This window comes from Haemaphysalis longicornis, unplaced genomic scaffold (assembly GCF_048455015.1).
Source record: "Haemaphysalis longicornis isolate Haplotype H1 unplaced genomic scaffold, Haemaphysalis longicornis Haplotype H1 scaffold_13, whole genome shotgun sequence".
Classification (NCBI taxonomy): Eukaryota; Metazoa; Arthropoda; class Arachnida; order Ixodida; family Ixodidae; genus Haemaphysalis; species Haemaphysalis longicornis.
The window spans coordinates 25207595-25226608 of NW_027526233.1; positions in this window are offsets into that span (position 1 = coordinate 25207595).

Genomic DNA, 19014 nt, shown 5'->3' on the forward strand with positions numbered 1-19014 from the left:
CTTGCCACTATGTTGTCGTGTTTTCTCCAGATTTCGAGACACACCTCTCCGGCTCAAACAAATTCTGACGTGCCTGACGGCCGCTGGTCTACAGCTAAACTTGAAAAAAGTGTCGCGTCGGGGCCCGCAAATTGACAATCTTAGGCCATGTGGTGTCCGAGGAGGGTGTTCTACCCGATCCGAACAAGCTGCAGGTAGTCACAAAGTTTCCCAAGCCGACGTCACTCAAGGCCCTCCGCAGCTTGACTGGCCTCTGCTCTTATTTCCGCCGGTTTGTCCGAAATGTCGCTTTCATCATAGCGCCCCTAACAAGACTACTGGACAGCGACAATGGAATAACTTCGTGGTCGCCAGAGTGTGACGAGGCTTTTTCTACTTTACGACGCTTGTTGACATCACCACCCATTTTGCTCCACTACGACCACTGCGCCCCAACCGAAGTGCACACGGACGCCAGTGGTGTCGGCCTCGGTGCTGTTCTCGCACAGCGAAAGTATGGTTACCCGGAATACGTAGCTGTATATGCCAGCCGGACCCTCACGAAAGCGGAGTCGAAATATTCCGTAACGGAAAAAGAGTGCTTGGCGTTTGTCTGGGCCTTGGGAAAATTCCGACCTTACTTATATGGCCGCACATTCGACGTTGTCACCGACCACCACGCCCTATGATGGTTGTCGTCTCTCAAAGACCCCACGGGAAGGCTTGCGCGTTGGGCCCTACGTATTCAAGGATACGACATTCGCGTCGTTTACAGATCAGGGCGCAAACACTCTGATGCCGATGCCCTCTCTCGCTCGCCTCTGCCAGATTCGAGGACGTGCCCCGATTCACCGAAGTCCATCGTCTCTGCGCTCACGCTTACTGACCTGACCCTTCGCCAGCAACAAGACCCTTGGGTCTCTTCTATTATAACGTACCTTACCGCCCCGACGGCCACCTCCCAACCTCGAGCACTACGACGGCAAGCAGCTCATTTCACTGTGCGGGAGGGTCTTCTATACCGTCGCAACTATATGTCCGACGGAAGGAAATGGCTGCTCGTAATACCACGCCATCTACGAGCCGAAATATGTGCAGCTTTCCACACTGACCCCCAATCCGCCCACGCTGGCGTCTTGAAAACTTACGCTAGGCTTCGTCAGCGGTATTACTGGAAGGGAATGTATAGTTTTGTGCGCAAGTACATCCGTGGCTCCGAGGCCTGCCAACGACGCAAGCTACCCCATCCAAAGCCTGAAGCAGACTTGCAAACTCTATCGTGCCCTTCGCGCCCCTTTGACCGGGTTGCAATTGACCTTTACGGAACCTTACCATTCACGCCTTCTGGGAACAGGTGGATTATCGTCGCCGTAGACCATCTTACGCGCTACGCGGAAACGTCCGCGCTTCCCAGCGCTACGGCAGGCGACGTCGCCCTGTTCCTTCTTTATCACTTCATCCTACGTCATGGTTCCCCCAAGGAGCTTCTCTGCGACAGAGGACGCGTCTTTCTGTCCGAAGTTCTGGAAGCTCTCCTCAGTGAATGCAAGATTGTTCACCGGACGTGTAGTTCCTACCACCCGCAGACAAATGGTTTGACGGAAAGATTCAATCGCACGCTTGGTGACATGCTTTCCATGTACATAGCATCGGAACACTCTAACTGGGACGTGTTGCTTCCATGCGTTACTTTCGCGTATAATACCGCAACGCAAACCACCACCGCGTTTTCTCCCTTTTTCCTCCTTTACGGACGCGAGCCCTCATGCACCATGGACACCATCCTCCCATACAGCCCCGATGCCTCGGAAGGCAAGCCTGTCTCCGATATAGCGCGACACGCTCAAGAATGTCGCCAGTTAGCACGTTCCTTCACGTCCAGTGAAAAAAGTCGCCAAAAGTACCAACACGACCTAGGTGGGTCATCTCCGCCTTGTTTCCCCCCTGGATTTCTTGTTTGGCTATGGATACCGCTTACAACGCCTGGCCTGTCTTCGAAGTTCCTCGGCAAATATCATGGCCCGTATCGCATCATAGAGCGTGCATCACTAGTGAACTACGTCGTCGAGCCGCTCACACCATCTGACGATCTTTGTCGCCGTGGCCGCTAGACTGTCCACGCCAACCGTTTGAAGCCCTACAACGAGCCCATCGTCTCGCCCTCGCCATGAAGTCGCCAGGATGGGTTGTCACCCGGGGGTAATTGTAACGAAGAAGAGAGGTCCGTGTCAAGGGATTATAGCTCAGGCCGAAATCCAAGCTGAAGCAGGACAATCCCCACGGACAATCCCCACGCATCAAGTGCACAGCATTCGCAGCGTGATCGCGTTCAGTGGTGGCTGCTTTGCTTCTTCGGCTGCTCGATATTCTTCTGCCTCCGTCGCTTGATCCCCTCGGTTCCTTGGCTGTCTAAATAAACCCCACTACAATATATATAAATATATATAGTGATAAAGGTCGGCATCCAACCGAAACGTCGACGAATAAACAGTTTTGTTAGAAGGGATACCCATCCATTTTGTGCTATATATGTATATAGAAAGATATATATATATATATATATATATATATATATATATATATATATATATATATATATATATATATATATATATATATATATATGTATATATATATATGTATATATATATATATATATATATATATATATATATATATATACACAAAAATGGTTTCGACCACGGTCAAAAAAGAGAACAGATTTAATAACGTTTCGGCCGAGGGACCGGCCTCCGGTCCCTCGGCGGAAACGTTATTAAATCTGTTCTCTTTTTTGACCGTGGTCGAAACCATTTCTGTGTATATTCTACCGGCGTCCAGGAAAACTTTGTTGCTGTATATAAATATATATATATATATATATATGGAGTAAGTAAAGACACATACACACGTAAAAAACCTTAAAGAATAAATGTTTACTGGCGTTTCAGTAAGAACACTTCCTTTCTTGAGGCGAACGACGTCCTGAAGAAGGGCGTCCTCGTAGGGAGAATCGTACAAAAAAACGGGTACGATTGCAATCGGAAGGCCATACGTTCATCCACTGGGTAGATACGGGTAGCTTCTGCATTGGTCTACAGCTTCTGACATTATGGTAGGCCACTGAGGGGCAACTGCGGGGTAAATATGTATCTTCTGATTCATACGCCTTATTTGCAGAAATTCGGGAGTGCTTTAGAAACTCGGTAAAATTAGGGAGGAGACCCTGAAGGCTATGTGCGATTCCCAAAAGTGGTCTTACCACAACAGATGCAATCGAGGGGCTACTTTTATGGGCACAAAAATATTGGGACAAATAATGTACTGAAGGTTATGCCATCCCAGCTGGCCTAAAGGTAGGTACACAGGATGGTTTCCTCTTCTTAGGTATACTCCGATGGAAACAGCTTGAAGGCAATAGCGGCAGGACGAACAAATTAATTGTGTGAAGAACATCACGATCAGCTTTTAGACTGTTAGTAAATAGTACGCGTGAGCTCCCCATTTCGTAGAGCAGGCACCTCGCAATGGATTCCCAAGGGGATTAGATGTGGCCCTTCCTCCTATCGAGAGATCGGGAGAACGAAATAAGTATAGTAAATTCGCGGGTTAAATTGAAAAGAAACCGGTACACGAAATAAAAGGAAGTGAGGTTTATGTATCTCACCTGTAGAGCACAGCTTTTGAATTCCACAGAAGGGACCACGGCATACGCGTTTAATTTGATTAAGGGGTGCATGGAAAGCACACTTCACAATTGGTCCTTGTGCATGAAAGTGAAACAAAAGTGCCAATTCTTCATAGTAAACCCGAAGGTAGCAGCTAATAAAACTGCAATAGTAAACTGAACTTTAGCTGACTTCGCACATCTTTTATCAGAGTACGAGGCGCAATCTCCGAAGAAAATGCCTTTGAACTTGCATGTGCTTGTAGGTACCGCGATAATAAAAATATGTACTACGGTAGGCTCGCATACCTTATCATGCTATTACTTAGAGTATGGGAAGTTTTGTAATGATTTGTTTTATTCGAAGAACCTAGTTATTGTCATTTAGTGATGTATGTGCTGCCCAAAAGAATATTCAAAAATATTATAGTTCCCGAAAGAGTTTGTAACTACTGTTGAAAATATATCTTATCCATTGATATTAGCTTTTCGAAAAATACAAACAACAATTTGTAATTCCCAATTGCTACATTATTTATATTGTAATTCCCAATTCCTACATTTTATGCGGCAAAGTTCACCGCGAAACACCAAAAAGCCACGTGTAACTTGACGTTTAGCACTGCTTTAACTGGCTTAACAAAGCCACAATACGAGTCAGCACATCAGAAAGATATTTCTTTTCCTTCGCTGAGCCGGTCGAACCACAAGAAGAAAATGGTTTTTGTCGCGTTTCTTCTGACTGCGGCCACAAAGTGCTACTGAGAGTTGGGGGCGTTCATTGGGACATTGTTCATGTCGCTGCCACTGGCTGCATGAAGCTTGAGGAATAAACTTCAAGGAAAGTCTGATGTTCTATTAGCAGCTTTAACAGTTGTAGCGTGCACCTTGCGAAATTGTAAACAATCTCTCAGAAATATTGAAAACCCGACTAATGAAGCTACTCGGTAGTGTAGGAAGCAACTGAAATGAACGTATTCACATGCCATTTAAAATTTCATTTGTCGCTGTTTCGCTAACCTGACAAACACAGGTAATGTACCGTGAATTACAGGATATGTGCTAAACAGGGTTGCCGTATGTCTCGAATTGCTTTTTGTAACAAATAGATTTATTAGCGCTAGAGTTATGTTGATTTACCTGAGTTGAAGATATTGAAAATGATGTGAAAAGTTCTAGCAGTTGCTTCACGTAAATCTGACTGCCTTATAGCCTATATAGGGTCCGGGGGGGGGGTCGATTCTTATGCGAAGGGTTGTATCCAATTGTATAAATGTGCTATCAAGCTGCGGCTGCCAGGGTTTGCCTCTCTGTGCAACTGTAGAAGCGACACTGTTTTTTTTGCGGGCCTCCAACACAGCGTGGTATAGGTAGTTACAAAGGTAGTTTTAGTGGTGTTAAACATTCGAAAATAGCACTCTGAAACATCAAGATTGAACAACTTTCAATATTATCATCCAATAAGTGCAGCATACAACAACAAAAAAAAAGACTTACACGAAAATATTGGCTGCTCCGAACCAAAAAGTACGTGGTCTTCTCCAAATAAACACTGCAAAGATTCCATCGTTTACACCTGAGCAATTCAAATGGTGCTTTCATAAAATGTGATAAAAGATCGCAAAGCTCACTGGACGAGAGAAGGATACAACACGAGCAATAACACTGAAATATGGGTAATTGGTGTATGCCTAGGGCGTTATTCTGCACTTTCAAGACGAGGACAGAAAAAAATGAAAGGACACGAAGTATATTGTAGACTAACTAGAGAATTCTTATTCATAACACACCTAATTTTTCCTCTGTTTCGCTTGTGATCAGGTGTGCACGTATCTTCTCATCCAAAAATCACAAGCCGGAAAAGACAGAACACAATACCTCGGCCTCATATGGCTTAACATTTCCATTTCCTTTTTGGTTAGGGCGAGAGATGGTTGATGCACGCCTGTTTCTTTGTTTTTAAATGTGTGTCTAGCATCTACTGTTTCACTTGTAGTTCGGTCATGATAATGGAAAAGGAACACAAACCGGCTTGATGGGACGGCCGCATACGTACCTGGCGACGCAGGTGCGCTTTGTGTAACAAACAATGCGAACCGTTGTTCAACAGTACCTGATTGTCATGATAGTACTACAAAACGAAACAGTACAAGCTTTTCACATGTCCAAAATAAAGGGAGTATGCGTTAGTCAAAGATCTTTCACCTTATCCTAACGTGTTTGGTGTTTGCCTTGTGATTGTGAGCTATTGATATGAACACATCTGATCATGCACAAAAAACAGAGTATAAATTTGGTCTGTTCTCAATAAAGATGTAGTCAGTTTGCGTTGATATTCGTGCCTTTTCTGTTCACGCTGTGTCCCCGTTTTGTTTGCCGGAAGTAAATGCCACGACAAAACGACGGCTTACTAATTAAAGATATATTGAAAATCCGAAAAGCATATAAACACGTGCCTGCTCACTATCCCCCGCCGTCACATACATAACGCTACTCAAACTCACCACCACACACAAAGCTATGCACGTCTGAAAAAAGGTAATGGCTAATGAGAGACGTGGGCTCCACATTTGCCAGCTTATGAGTCATTTAATAGCACCATGAAGGGATCTGTACAAATTGTGGGATTACTTTCGAAAAATGAAGGCTGGAGTTTCTAGGCCTTGTTTGGGCCACGCTGAATGCGTCTACGCGACTTAAATTTGTATAAAAAACAATTGAAAGTGTTATCCACCTGTCTGGATCCTCCTTGCAAATTTCCTACCACGTTTTCTGTGAAGTTTACTCGGAGATGGCTTGGTCTGACTGCGCGGCTCGCGAATCCTATGACGGAGTCTTCTCGTTCAGACACTGGTGGCCGTCGCAATTCGTTCGGTCAAATCAAACAAATCTACTCCAACGTTTGTTCCGAGAAGAAGGTGACTTTAGTTTGTTCGCTTTTGCGCAGTATCAAGCTTAGTTAAGTCGATGAAATCAGAGTAGCTCCCCACAGGCGCATTTGCAACGCTTCGCTGACTTCTCTTAACTGGAGATGTGACGTGCATATGACTTTGGAACTGGTCGCTAGTGGAACCTCTAACATCAATTAAACGCGGAAAAATAGTCGGGAATGATACAATAGCTATAAAGAATAAACGTAACCAGAATTCTTATTACAAAGCATAAAACCTAGAACTTCAATAAATGCTACCGCAGGGTGAAATATGAAAGCGGTCAGCGGCAGTATCACGCATTTGCGATCGCCTATTTTGTTTAAGAACGCTCTTGCTAGAGGTAATATATTCTTGAGGATTTGAAGGACGCTTACTGCACAAGCGTTAGTCAAGAAATACTCATTTAGGCTGCTGGGAATGCTGAAAAAAAGAAAACAAAGCCTGTTAGATTACATTATATTTCCTGTTACATTATATTTCCGTCCAGGCAACCAGTGGGTTTGTTGGCAAGTGGTATAACGCACCCAAGGCAATGTGCCCCAGAAAGCAGGTTAAAATCCCCGATAGCACGTATTTGTGTATAGTTCATATCCTTTGTTAGGTTATCTTTTTTCTATGTATTCAGCATTTTCTGGTACATCTTTTATTCACCAGAAATGACCTCTTGAATAAAATGCTACGTATTTTTATTTCCTAGCCGTGATTAAAACAGCGTTATTTATACTATACGTATTCAAGTGGCAGGAACCCTTCCTGTTAAAGGTGATATGATTACGACTTTTAACATTCCATTATATTGTGAGCCTTCACGGCGTTCCATTAATGAGATACCAAGTGCAAGCGATACCGTCACCATTATGGTCAGTGTGAGCACCGAGGGGTACGCTTGTAAGTCGCTTGTATTCACGCCCCATCGCCATTACCATCGGTAAATATTTATCATCATCGTTGGACTCGCGCTCCCCGGAAAGTTCGGTCCCAGCAGAACAATAAACGTCGTCTCCGAGACCTCATTCCTTGCTGTCTAAAGTGGTGGAGGGCGCTCTTGATCCCGACGTCTATATCTCTGTGTCACACCGCTGGAGCTACGATCGGGTCGGTGCTTCACGCAGGCTACCAGCACCATGCAGCACGAGAGAAACCGTGGTGCTACCAACGCAACAGTTCCTGTCCAGCCCGCCATTACTATCCCAACTCACCAACGTGATCCTGGGTTTTTGGTTGCCTTCGGGGTGAAGATGTTGACGAATGGCTCGATCAACAGAACAGAGTAAGCTCCTTTAACCGCTGGGACGACACGTTCAAGCTACAGAACGTTGGTTTCTCTTTGAGGAAATTGGCCGAGACCTGGTACCACTATAATGCGGAGGGATTCTCTGATTGGAGCAGCTTTACTCAGTAACTGCATCAGATTTTTGGCATGTCTTTGGCAAGTGTGGCTGGAGCCAAAAAGAAATTGGACGCCTGCATACCGCTCCCGGAGGAAACCTACGCTTCGTTCATAGAAGACGTCGTCGGACGGTGTGGTCGAGTTGACAAAGACAGGCCAGAGGCGGATAAAGTACTGCGCATCATGTAAGGAATTGCCTCTTTCGCCATTAATGGCCTGGCTAATCAAAATTCCACCACCATTGCAGAAGTGCGGGCGATATGCCAGTGCCTTGACAGCCTGCAAGCTATTCGTTTCCAGCAGGATTCGTTGCCTACCAGCCCCTCTGGGAATGTGGAGCACCGTGCCTTATTACGCGCTATCGTACGCGAGGAGCTACAGCAGCCTGCCGCTCCATGCCCCCAGAATGCCCCTGTCCGCGCACATGAACAGCGGGGTGTTATCAAGGAAGAGCTGGCGTTTATGAGCAACATTCCGCAGCCATGTCAGTGTGCTGCACTTCACATTCCCACGTCCTCAGGAGCTGCGTCACGACCACGCGTTCCAGTGGAGCACATCGTGCACCACACTGCTCCCGCCCACTTCGCCGCCCTCTCTGCGCCTTTGATACCGGCACCTTACTCCTCAACATGGCGACCAATGCGTGCTCCAGGCGACCGGCCAGTATGCTGCAACTGCGGCATTACAGGACACATTTCCCGTTTTTGCCGCAGACGCTAGGTAGATGAACGGGACAACAGCTTCAGCTACACTCCACGTCGGTGTGGGTACTCGCCTCTTCCGGCCAGCTCGTCTCCCTCTCGTGACGCCATGGACTATCCCCGCGATTCTCACCCCATTCGACGTCGTTCTCCTTCACCATTCCGTCGTGCCTTGTCACCTCTTCGACCTGTTATCAATTCTCCCGACCGACAACAGGAAAAATAGGTGCTGCAGTTTTGGGAGGGAAAACTGTATCACTTGTAACGACCACAATTCCCCCTGAAATACCGGCAAATATGCTGTCTGTTTTTGTCGAAGGTATTCAAGTGGAAGTATTAGTTGACACAGGGGCCAGTATTACTGTGATTTGTGGTAATCTGTGTTTGCGTCTCAGTAAAGTTAAGACTCCTTATTCCGGTCCTTGTTTACGTGGTTCCAGTCACAATGACATCAAGCCCACTGCTTATTGTACCGTGCGTGTTTAGATAGCACTGCGCTATTCTATCCAGTAGTGCAGTGTGTGCCCATGACCTCATTATTGGATTGGACGTTTTTGCCTCTGCCTCTGCCGTTATCTCCTGTCGTCACCCGGCTATCCATATCGCAGACAGACAACATCTCAATTGTCCAGACGCAAGTTGAATGCCGATCAGGTTCTGGAAGCAGTTTGGGAAGGCATCCTATCAGTCTCTTTGGACGCATTCGCCGAAGGTGATGTTCTGACGGTCCCGTGTACTTAATTTCTGCCGCAAAGAAGTGCCATCGCAACATGCCTGCTCCGGTTTGGGAGTGGGTCTGCAGTTCTGGCTGTTTCAACACCACAAATAAACCCATTATTTCGACAGAAGGAACTACAACAGTTTCGGTGACTGATAGCAGTCCAGCTTCAGTGGTTTCCAGTGGCACGTTCACTTCAATTAGCCGATTGATGGCGGTGCCATCGTATATGTGAACTCTTACTGCCACGCTCAGTCGCTACCTTATGCCTATTCAGGCTAAGTTACTACTTGTTGTTTTGGCCAAACACCATGATTCCGTTGCTCATTCACCTGGGCTCACACAGACTGCTGCTACAGAGCACCGAAATGAACCGAATGGGTCGGCCGTGATTCGATGCAGACAATACCGCGTATCCTCGTCTGAGCGATATATAGTTCACGATAATGTTGCCGATATGCTCAAACAGAAAGTTATTCGCCCACCGACGAGCTCCTGGTCTTCTCCAGTTGTTTTGGTTGACAAAAACAATGGATCTGAACGGTTCTGCGTATATTAACAGGTACTCAGTAAAATCACTCGAAAGGACGTCTATCCGATGCCCCGCATAGGCGATGCCTTAGACTGTTTGTAAGGGGCGGAATACTTCTCAAGCGTCGACCTTCGCTCCGGGTACTGGCAGACGGTACCCTACGCTTCTGTACCATTACCGCAGGTTAAACAAGATTTCTACAAACGGTGCATATCCCTTACCTCGCCCCGGTGACTTACTAAATGAACTACGTCATGCCAGGTACTTCTCGTTCGTCGACTTGGGCAGCGGATCTTTTCAGAATAATGTAGATCAACGTCACCGCGAGACGACTGGCTTCAACACGCCATTATGGGTCGTGCGAGTTTAAAGTGCTACCCTTCGGCGTTTTTTGCGCTCCCTTTACCTCTCAGCGAATGATTGACAGTGTTCTCTCGGACCCTAAATGGCAGTCGTGCCTTGCTATGTAGACGTAGTAACCTTTTTGGAAATATTTGATGAATATCTAGAATGCATCCATGAAGTGTTCGATGCGATACGTGTGGTTTGTCTGTCTTTCAAGCAAGAAAAAATACTACTTCACGTAAAAGAAACTGTATTTACTGGGACATCTTGTGAGCTACGAGGGCGTAAGCTACGACTCACATTAGAAGCTGCATTAAGCTGCTTTCACACACGAGTGAACAAACAGGCTGTGCTTCGATTCCCGGGTCTTTGGAGTGGCTATCGAAGTGTTGTGGCCATTTTTTCTGAACTTGCAGAGCCGTTGACTCGTTTTCGTTACGGATGACATACCTTTTCTTTGGGGAGAGAAGTAGTGCTTTTTTGAGCTGCTCAAGAAAGCCTGCAGTCCATCCTTATATTCGGGCACTTCGACCAGGAGGCCGAGACGAAACTGCACACCGAGGCAAGCATCGTTGGTCTTGGCGCCGTGCAAGTACAATGGCAGGATGCAGTTGGAGCTTGTGATCGCGTTCGGAAGCGGTAAATTTTCCCGAGAAGAGAGTAATTACTCAAGGCCAGAGAAAGAGTCCGTCCCTGTATAATCGGCGGTGAGAAGGGAGATACTCTACTTAACGGTCGACCACTCCTCGTCGTATGGGACCAACGTGGCTTGTGTGGGCGGGCAAGTCTTCGAGACTTTCCAATTCGGCTTGCATCGTAAAGCCTCAAGGTGAAATAGTTTGGTCTGATTATGGCCTATCATTCCTAAAAGTGGCAGAACAATGCTGACTGTTTGTCCCCAGCTCCCCTTCAGCAGAATCCTGTTGAGTTGGTGGATGATATGGCCTTCCTCGGAGCATTGTAGGGTTCAGATCTTGCGCAATGACAGACGACCCCGAGTTCCACCCTTTCATCGAGAAACTATAAAGTCGCTGTTCGAATTTAACGCACCTCTGTAAGCGCTCGATTATGTCGTTCGGGCGGCACAAAAGTGTGATGTAAAAAAAAAACTTTCCACCCTACAGGCGTTACCCACTTTCTGGAAGTGCTATAATGCCTGCGCGATGGGGTTGTTTGAGCTTGTCAAGTCGCGCCCTCACCCAGACATTTAGGCTGCACTAGCACGGTAATGAGGGTCCGCCGAAAGTACTACTGGCCGAAGTTTGCAGCGACGACGAAACACTATGTCACGACGTGCCATGAAGGTCAGAAGTAGAAACCCAGCCCACAAGGGCAGCGGCCTTTTTGCAACCGATTTATCCACCAAACCTTCGGTTTTAAATGGTGGGCTGCAAAAGCCGGTCCAATTTTCTGTCATAAACTGGAAACAAGCGGATAGAGGTCGCTACCGATTAGCGCCACACGTTATCGCGAATGAAAAGCACTACCCGCAGACACATCACCACAATTTGCGGTAATTTGCATCTATGGTATTTTGCTTCGACATGGTGCCCAATAAGTCGTCGTTACCTACTAGCCCACTGAATTCACGTCATCCCTAACAAAAGTGGTTATGAAGCATACCTTCACTGACCACCGCCGAACAACGGTGCATACAGCCTCAGCGAATGACTCAACAAGGCCATCCCAGATATTATTTCCATGTATAGAAACTTCGAACACAACTGGGGCCACGTATTGCCTTAATCTCAATTGCCACACAATACAGTGGTTCAGGAAACAACGGGCTTCACCCCTTTTCGTCTTTCGCAGTTCAGAAATAAAGACTATGCTAGACGCCATGCTTCTACATAATGAAACACAAGCGCACCTTCACGCCCTGTAGAATTCACTCCCTTCGGCAAAGCAGCTCGGCAGCTTGCATGATGCTGAATGCGCCACGAACATCCAGTTGCCACAAGTACACATAACCAACGCCACAGAAAGGTGGTGTACCGTGACCGCGGCACCGTGCATCCTCGCGCGTGATCCAGAAACTGTTTACAGCGTTACGTCGCTTATCCTCCAAAATAACTCTCCGATCTCCCTGAAGGACTTTTCCCGAAGTCTTCAATGTTGCTACAACTGAGCTGTTCGGCCATGCGCAAGGGAATCGACCGGACCAGTGAGGACGACGAGGGCCCTCCGTTCCATTTCGGGGCTGTAGTTGAAGTTTGCGGCCTTCCTGTCTTTTATACTTTCTCTTCTTCTTCCTTTTATAACTTAAGGTTACTCTTTTGTTGCATCAGGACGATGCATCTTGCAAAGAGTGCCACCGTACAAACACAAATTTCCTTCTGGGGTCTGCGCCATGGTTGGAAAGCCTGCTTGTTCAACCGAACGTCCTGGCCGTTCTTAGAAGAAGAGGTATGCCCGCATGGCTTGTTTCGCTGCTTTGTGCGCAGCTCGCCAGTAAGTCGGGCCTTGTTCTTAGGAAGCGCTTACCTCTGCAGCGACAAAATAAAGAACGGGAAAGATCATCAGTTAATTTATCATTGTGCCCAATCATATAAAGCTCAATCCAGTGTGTCTTTATATGTTTTCTAGCGGCCGCGGCGCTCTCTCTTGTCTACTTTCACTGTCAATGCCAGGCACATACACACATTAGTCAAGAGAGGGGCCTCATTCTCACTAACGGATCACTGTAACTCACTTCGACAGTTTTGTCGCTGAGTGGAACTGATCTACTGTTTCGCAAAAACAGACATTTTATTCGATAAGAAGCTTCTATTCAGCGCCGCACATCTCTCTGCATTGGCACATATGCCAATGATGCACAATACAGTCTGTTACTCTACTGTACAAAGTGTTTTTCATTCCAATAAGAGCTGCAAGCTCACTGACTTGTAATGGGAAACGGGACCCAGTCAAGCTGATATAGCATCAGCTTTCTGTCCCCTCTCCCTGCATAATGTTTTTGATATTGCCGCGAACCATGCATTGGGTTTGTTTATTTGTGTTTTGCTTTTACCGCCCGGCTGCGCCGGTCTGTGTTATCTCCGTGCCAAGGGAAGCGCGTGTTCCATTCTTTCTTTCTGTGCCGCATGTGTTATCTGTTCAGATAGGGAGAGCATTCCGATCTAACGTGAACATCCCGGAATAATCTTCTTGCATCTACAATGTTCTCGATGCGAATCGACGGTTCCAGAACCACGCGCGCCGAAAGATAAAAAGCCTGCAGAGCAGACGCCAGAGCATTCGATTCTGCGACGCTCGCTGACGCAAGTCACTTTGTTGACCGCTGCTTCGCCGCCTCTGTATTCTTTTGAGTTGTTAGGGGAGCACAAGTTCGCTCCAATAAACTTGTTTCTCCTGCAAGACAACTGCGTCGTCCTTGGCATCGTGACATCTGGTGGAGGTGCGGGGTACGCACCCTTCATGCCCACTACAACCTCGAAAAGCCGCCAAGCCAGTCCAACAAGAGCCAGCCCCCGCCTGCAAGATTTACCACCCGAGTTCGGTTTGATGCCAGAAGGGCCCAAGAGAAGGAACGCTGCAACCAACACCATGGTACAAGAAACAACGTCGCCAATCATGCTGCAGCAGCCCCGGGAACCGCCATCGTTCCGAGGAGCCCCCGCTGAAGACCCAGAGGAATGGTTGGAGAAGCTGGAGCGCGTGCGGATCTTCAACAGGTGGGACGATGAAGAAACCTTCCGGCATGTTTTCTTTTACTTGGAGGATGCAGCCCGAACTTGGTTTGAAAACCACGAGAGCGCCTTGACCGACTGGACGCAATTCAAAAGCGAGTTCCTTAAGACCTTCACGACCGTGGTGAGAAAAGAACGAGCTGCGATTTTACTGGAAACTCGAACGCAACACCCGAACGAAGGAGTCGTAATCTTCGTCGAGGAAATGAAGCGACTTTTCCGCCGTGCGGACCCAGGAATGACGGAGGAAAAGAAACTACGGTTTCTGATGCGAGGTGTGAAGCAAGAGCTCTTCGCGTGCCTTGTTCGCAACCCCCCCAAGACCGTGTCCGAATTCGCGTCTGAGGCTGCCGCGATGGAGAAGACGCTCGAAATCCGAACGAGGCAATACGACCGCCCAATCAATGCGCTGGTTTCGGAGGCGATTGGTGCCAGCGCTATTAACTCCGACTCACTACGCGACACTATCCGCGCAGTGGTAAGGGAGGAACTGCGGAAACTTTTCCCGATGACGACACCACAACCTCAAGTCACTTCACTGACCGACGTGATCGGGGAAGAAGTACAGCAGGCTTTGGGAACTTCTGTGCCGTCCGAAGCACCCCGCGAGCCCGAGGCTATGACCTACTCTGCGGCTGTTCGTCGACCCCGCACTGCTCCAACACGCCGTCAAGAGGCCCCGCCGTACCGCCGCCCACTGTCACCCGCCCGACCGCCGGTAGCCCGAAACCAGACGCCGAGGAAGACGGACGTATGGCGAACTCCCGATAATCGTCCTCTGTGCTACCACTGCGGAGAGGCCGACCACATCTACCGTCGCTGCCCATACAAGAGACTCGGACTGCGTGGTTTCTCCGTCGACGCACCTCGCCCTCTCCCTGGCCAACGACCACGTGAGATCGACGAGTATCTATCTGAAACCAGCCGTGGCCCATCCCGTTTCAACCGCTCGCCATCGCCCTACCCGTACCAATCGCCGAACCGCCGTAGCAATGCTGACTTCGCCCGTGGAAGGTCCCCCAGCCCACGCGGGGGAAACTAAAAGCAGCAACTTCTGGAGGTAAAGTTGCACGATCGCGGAAAAATGAAAACCCTCCAACGACGCAACGACTCGCGGAAAACAGTGACTCACAACATGCCCTCATCCCGACGATCCGACCCAGACCTGACGAGACTTCCGTACACGACGACAGCTATACGCCGCGACGCGCACCCGACCGGACCGAGACGTCCGCTGAGAAGACGATGACAACGACGACGCACAGTGCCCGACCGTCAACACGCACAAGCCGAGATGCGACGCCCCGACGCACCCGGAACTCGAGGAAGACGGCATCCGACGTCAAGGTGTCCATCGACGGCTTTGATGTAGTCGCCCTCGTAGACACGGGAGCCGACTACTCCGTGTTGAGCGGACCATTTGCGTCTAAGCTGAAGAAGGTTATGACCAGATGGGACGGTCCGCACATACGCACAGCAGGAGGCCACCTCGTGACGCCAAGTGGAACGTGCACATCGCGCGTCACCATAGACGGCACGACGTACCCTGCGGTGTTCGTCGTTTTGCCCAACTGCTCCCGCGACGTAATTCTCGGAATGGACTTTTTGACGGACAACGGCGCAATAATCGATCTGCAGACGAAGTCGATAACGTTTTCCTCCGACTACTCCATGACGCCGGAATCGAACCCCGAAATCCGTGCAGCTGTAAGGATAGCCGATGATCATGTCACCCTGCCACCCCGCGCAAGTTTGATGATCACCGTCTACTGTGAAGGTGCTGCTCCTGACGTTGACGCTATCGTGGAGAGTGACCAAAGGTTGCTTCTTGACCGCGGTGTGTCTGTCGCAAGAGGCATTGCGCGCTTCAAGGAACACCAATCCCACATTTTGGTTACTAATTTCACCGAGGAGTACCAGCATTTAAACAAGGGCGCGGCAATTGCATTCCTCGAAGAAACGCAAGAAGCAAGTGACGTGATCGCGGTCGCCGACTTTGAACGCACCCCCGTAGAAACCTTCAAGCTCCCGCAGCCCTTCGACGTGAATCCGGCGCTACCGCAAGAACAACGGAACAAATTATTGGCTTTGCTGCGTCGCTATAGCGAATGTTTTTCGTCGAGCGCAAAACTACGTCAGACCCCTCTAGCGAAGCACCGAATAATAACCGAAGATGGAGCCCGACCTACCCGACAGTCACCGTACCGCGTCTCTTCACACGAACGGGAAGCCATCCGGACTCAAGTCGACGACATGCTCAGCGACAACATTATACAGCCATCGAAAAGCCCCTGGGCTGCGCCCGTCGTACTCGTAAAGAAAAAAGACGGCACATTAAGGTTTTGTGTTGACTACCGGCGACTGAACAAAATCACGAAAAAGGACGTGTACCCCCTCCCCCGAATCGACGACGCCCTCGACCACCTCTGCCACGCGAAGTACTTCTCATCGATGGACCTGAAGACCGGCTACTGGCAAATTGAAGTGGACGAGAGAGACCGAGAGAAGACTGCATTTATAACCCCAGACGGCCTATACGAGTTCAAGGTGATGCCGTTTGGGCTGTGCACAGCACCAGCGACGTTTCAAAGAGTCATGGACACTGTGCTAGCTGGCCTTAAGTGGCACACCTGCCTCGTATACCTCGACGACGTAGTGGTATTCGCCCGGACTTTCGACGAACACCTTGCAAGGTTGGAGTCTGTACTCGAGGCCATTCGTACGTCGGGGTTGACGCTGAAGCCTGAAAAGTGCCGTTTCGCATACGAGGAACTCAAGTTCTTGGGCCACGTCGTCAACGCCGCGGGAGTCCTACCTGACCCGGCAAAAACTTCAGCTATCGCGAACTTCCCTAGGCCGAAAGACAAGAAGGGCGTGCGAAGATTTCTCGGGCTGTGCGCATACTACCGGCGCTTCGTCGCAAACTTCGCACGCATTGCAGAGCCACTCACGCGCTTGACAAAAGACAGCACCCATTTCAGCTGGGAAAACGACCAAGAAAAAGCATTCTGCGAGCTGCAAAAACGCCTGCAAAGCCCGCCCGTGCTCGCTCATTTCGACGAAAATGCCGAAACGGAAATGCACACGGACGCCAGTGATATAGGCTTGGGTGCCGTCCTTGTCCAAAAGCAAAGCGGCTGCGAAAGGGTAATCGCCTATGCCAGCCGTGGTCTGTCGAAGGAAGAGAAAAACTATTCTGCCTCTGAGAAAGAGTGCCTGGCTATTATATGGGCGATTTCAAAATTTCGCCCATACGTGTATGGAAGGCCATTCAAGGTTGTAACAGACCACCATGCGCTGTGTTGGCTCGCCAATTTGAAGGACCCCTCTGGCCGTCTTGGGCGGTGGAGCTTGCGCCTGCAGGAGTTCGACGTTACAGTCGTTTATAAATCCGGCAGGAAACACTCCGACGCCGACTGCCTGTCCCGCGCCCCCGTCGACCCACCACCACAAGACTCTGATGAAGATAGCGCGTTCTTCGGGATCGTGACGGAGAGCGACCTAGCCGCCCAGCAGCGTGCCGACCCCGACTTACGCGCCATAATCGAGTACCTCGAGGGATGCAACGTTGCCGTTCCTAGGACCTTCAAACGCACCTTACCAGCATTCAGCCTGAGAAACTCCGTCCTCGTGAAGAAGAATTTCAGCCCCGGAACAAGAGCGAATTACCTTCTCGTCATCCCCGCGGACCTTCGTGACGAAATTTTGGAAGCGTGCCACGACGACCCGTCTTCCGGACATCTCGGCACAGCCCGCACTATTGGAAAAATCAAGGCGAGGTACTACTGGCCCGGCCTTACCGCTGACGTCACCCACTACGTCCGGAGCTGCCGTGACTGCCAGCGACGAAAAACGCCGCCGTCAAGACCCGCCGGACTTCTACAACCGATCGCCGTCCCATCGAGACCATTTCAACAGATTGGAATGGACCTTTTAGGCCCGTTCCCTACGTCACGATCACAGAACAAGTGGATTGTCGTAGCGACAGACTACATGACGCGCTACGCAGAGACCGCCGCTCTTCCGAGAGGGACTGCACAAGAAGTGGCAAAGTTCTTTATAAGCCAAGTTGTGCTGCGACATGGAGCCCCGGAAGTCCTAATCACAGACCGCGGAACGGCATTTACTGCGGAGCTGATGCAAGGAGTATTACGCTACAGCAACACGGATCACCGAAGAACGACGGCGTACCACCCCCAAACGAACGGACTAACAGAACGTCTGAACAAGACAATCGCAGATATGCTGTCAATGTACGTTGACGTTGAACATAAGACTTGGGACGAAGTGCTCCCGTATGTCACGTTTGCGTACAACACGGCTATCCAGGAGACGACGCAGCTGACGCCGTTCGAGCTTGTCTACGGTAGAAGGCCGACTACGATGCTCGACGCCATGCTTCCGCACGTAGAAGACGACGACCTCAACGCCGACGTCCAAGGATACCTTCAACGTGCGGAGGAGGCCCGCCAGCTCGCTCGAGTTCGTATAAGGGACCAGCAGCTGGTGGATGCCGGCCGCTACAACCTCCGACGCCGAGACGCCGAGTACCAACCAGGGGATCGTGTGTGGGTTTGGACTCCCATCCGACGACGCGGACTGAGCGAGAAACTTCTGCGACGGTATTTCGGACCCTACCAGATTCTGCGACGTGTTGGCCAACTTACCTACGAAGTGATCCCCGATGGTGACTCCGGCACATCACGACGACGTACGCGGCCCGAAGTCGTCCACGTGGTTCGCTTAAAACCTTTCTACGAACGATGACGAACTTTTATTTTCATTTTCGGACTGTCGCTTATGTTAGCATCGGGTCGATGCACTCTTAGAGGGGGGGTAATGCCGCGAACCATGCATTGGGTTTGTTTATTTGTGTTTTGCTTTTACCGCCCGGCTGCGCCGGTCTGTGTTATCTCCGTGCCAAGGGAAGCGCGTGTTCCATTCTTTCTTTCTGTGCCGCATGTGTTATCTGTTCAGATAGGGAGAGCATTCCGATCTAACGTGAACATCCCGGAATAATCTTCTTGCATCTACAATGTTCTCGATGCGAATCGACGGTT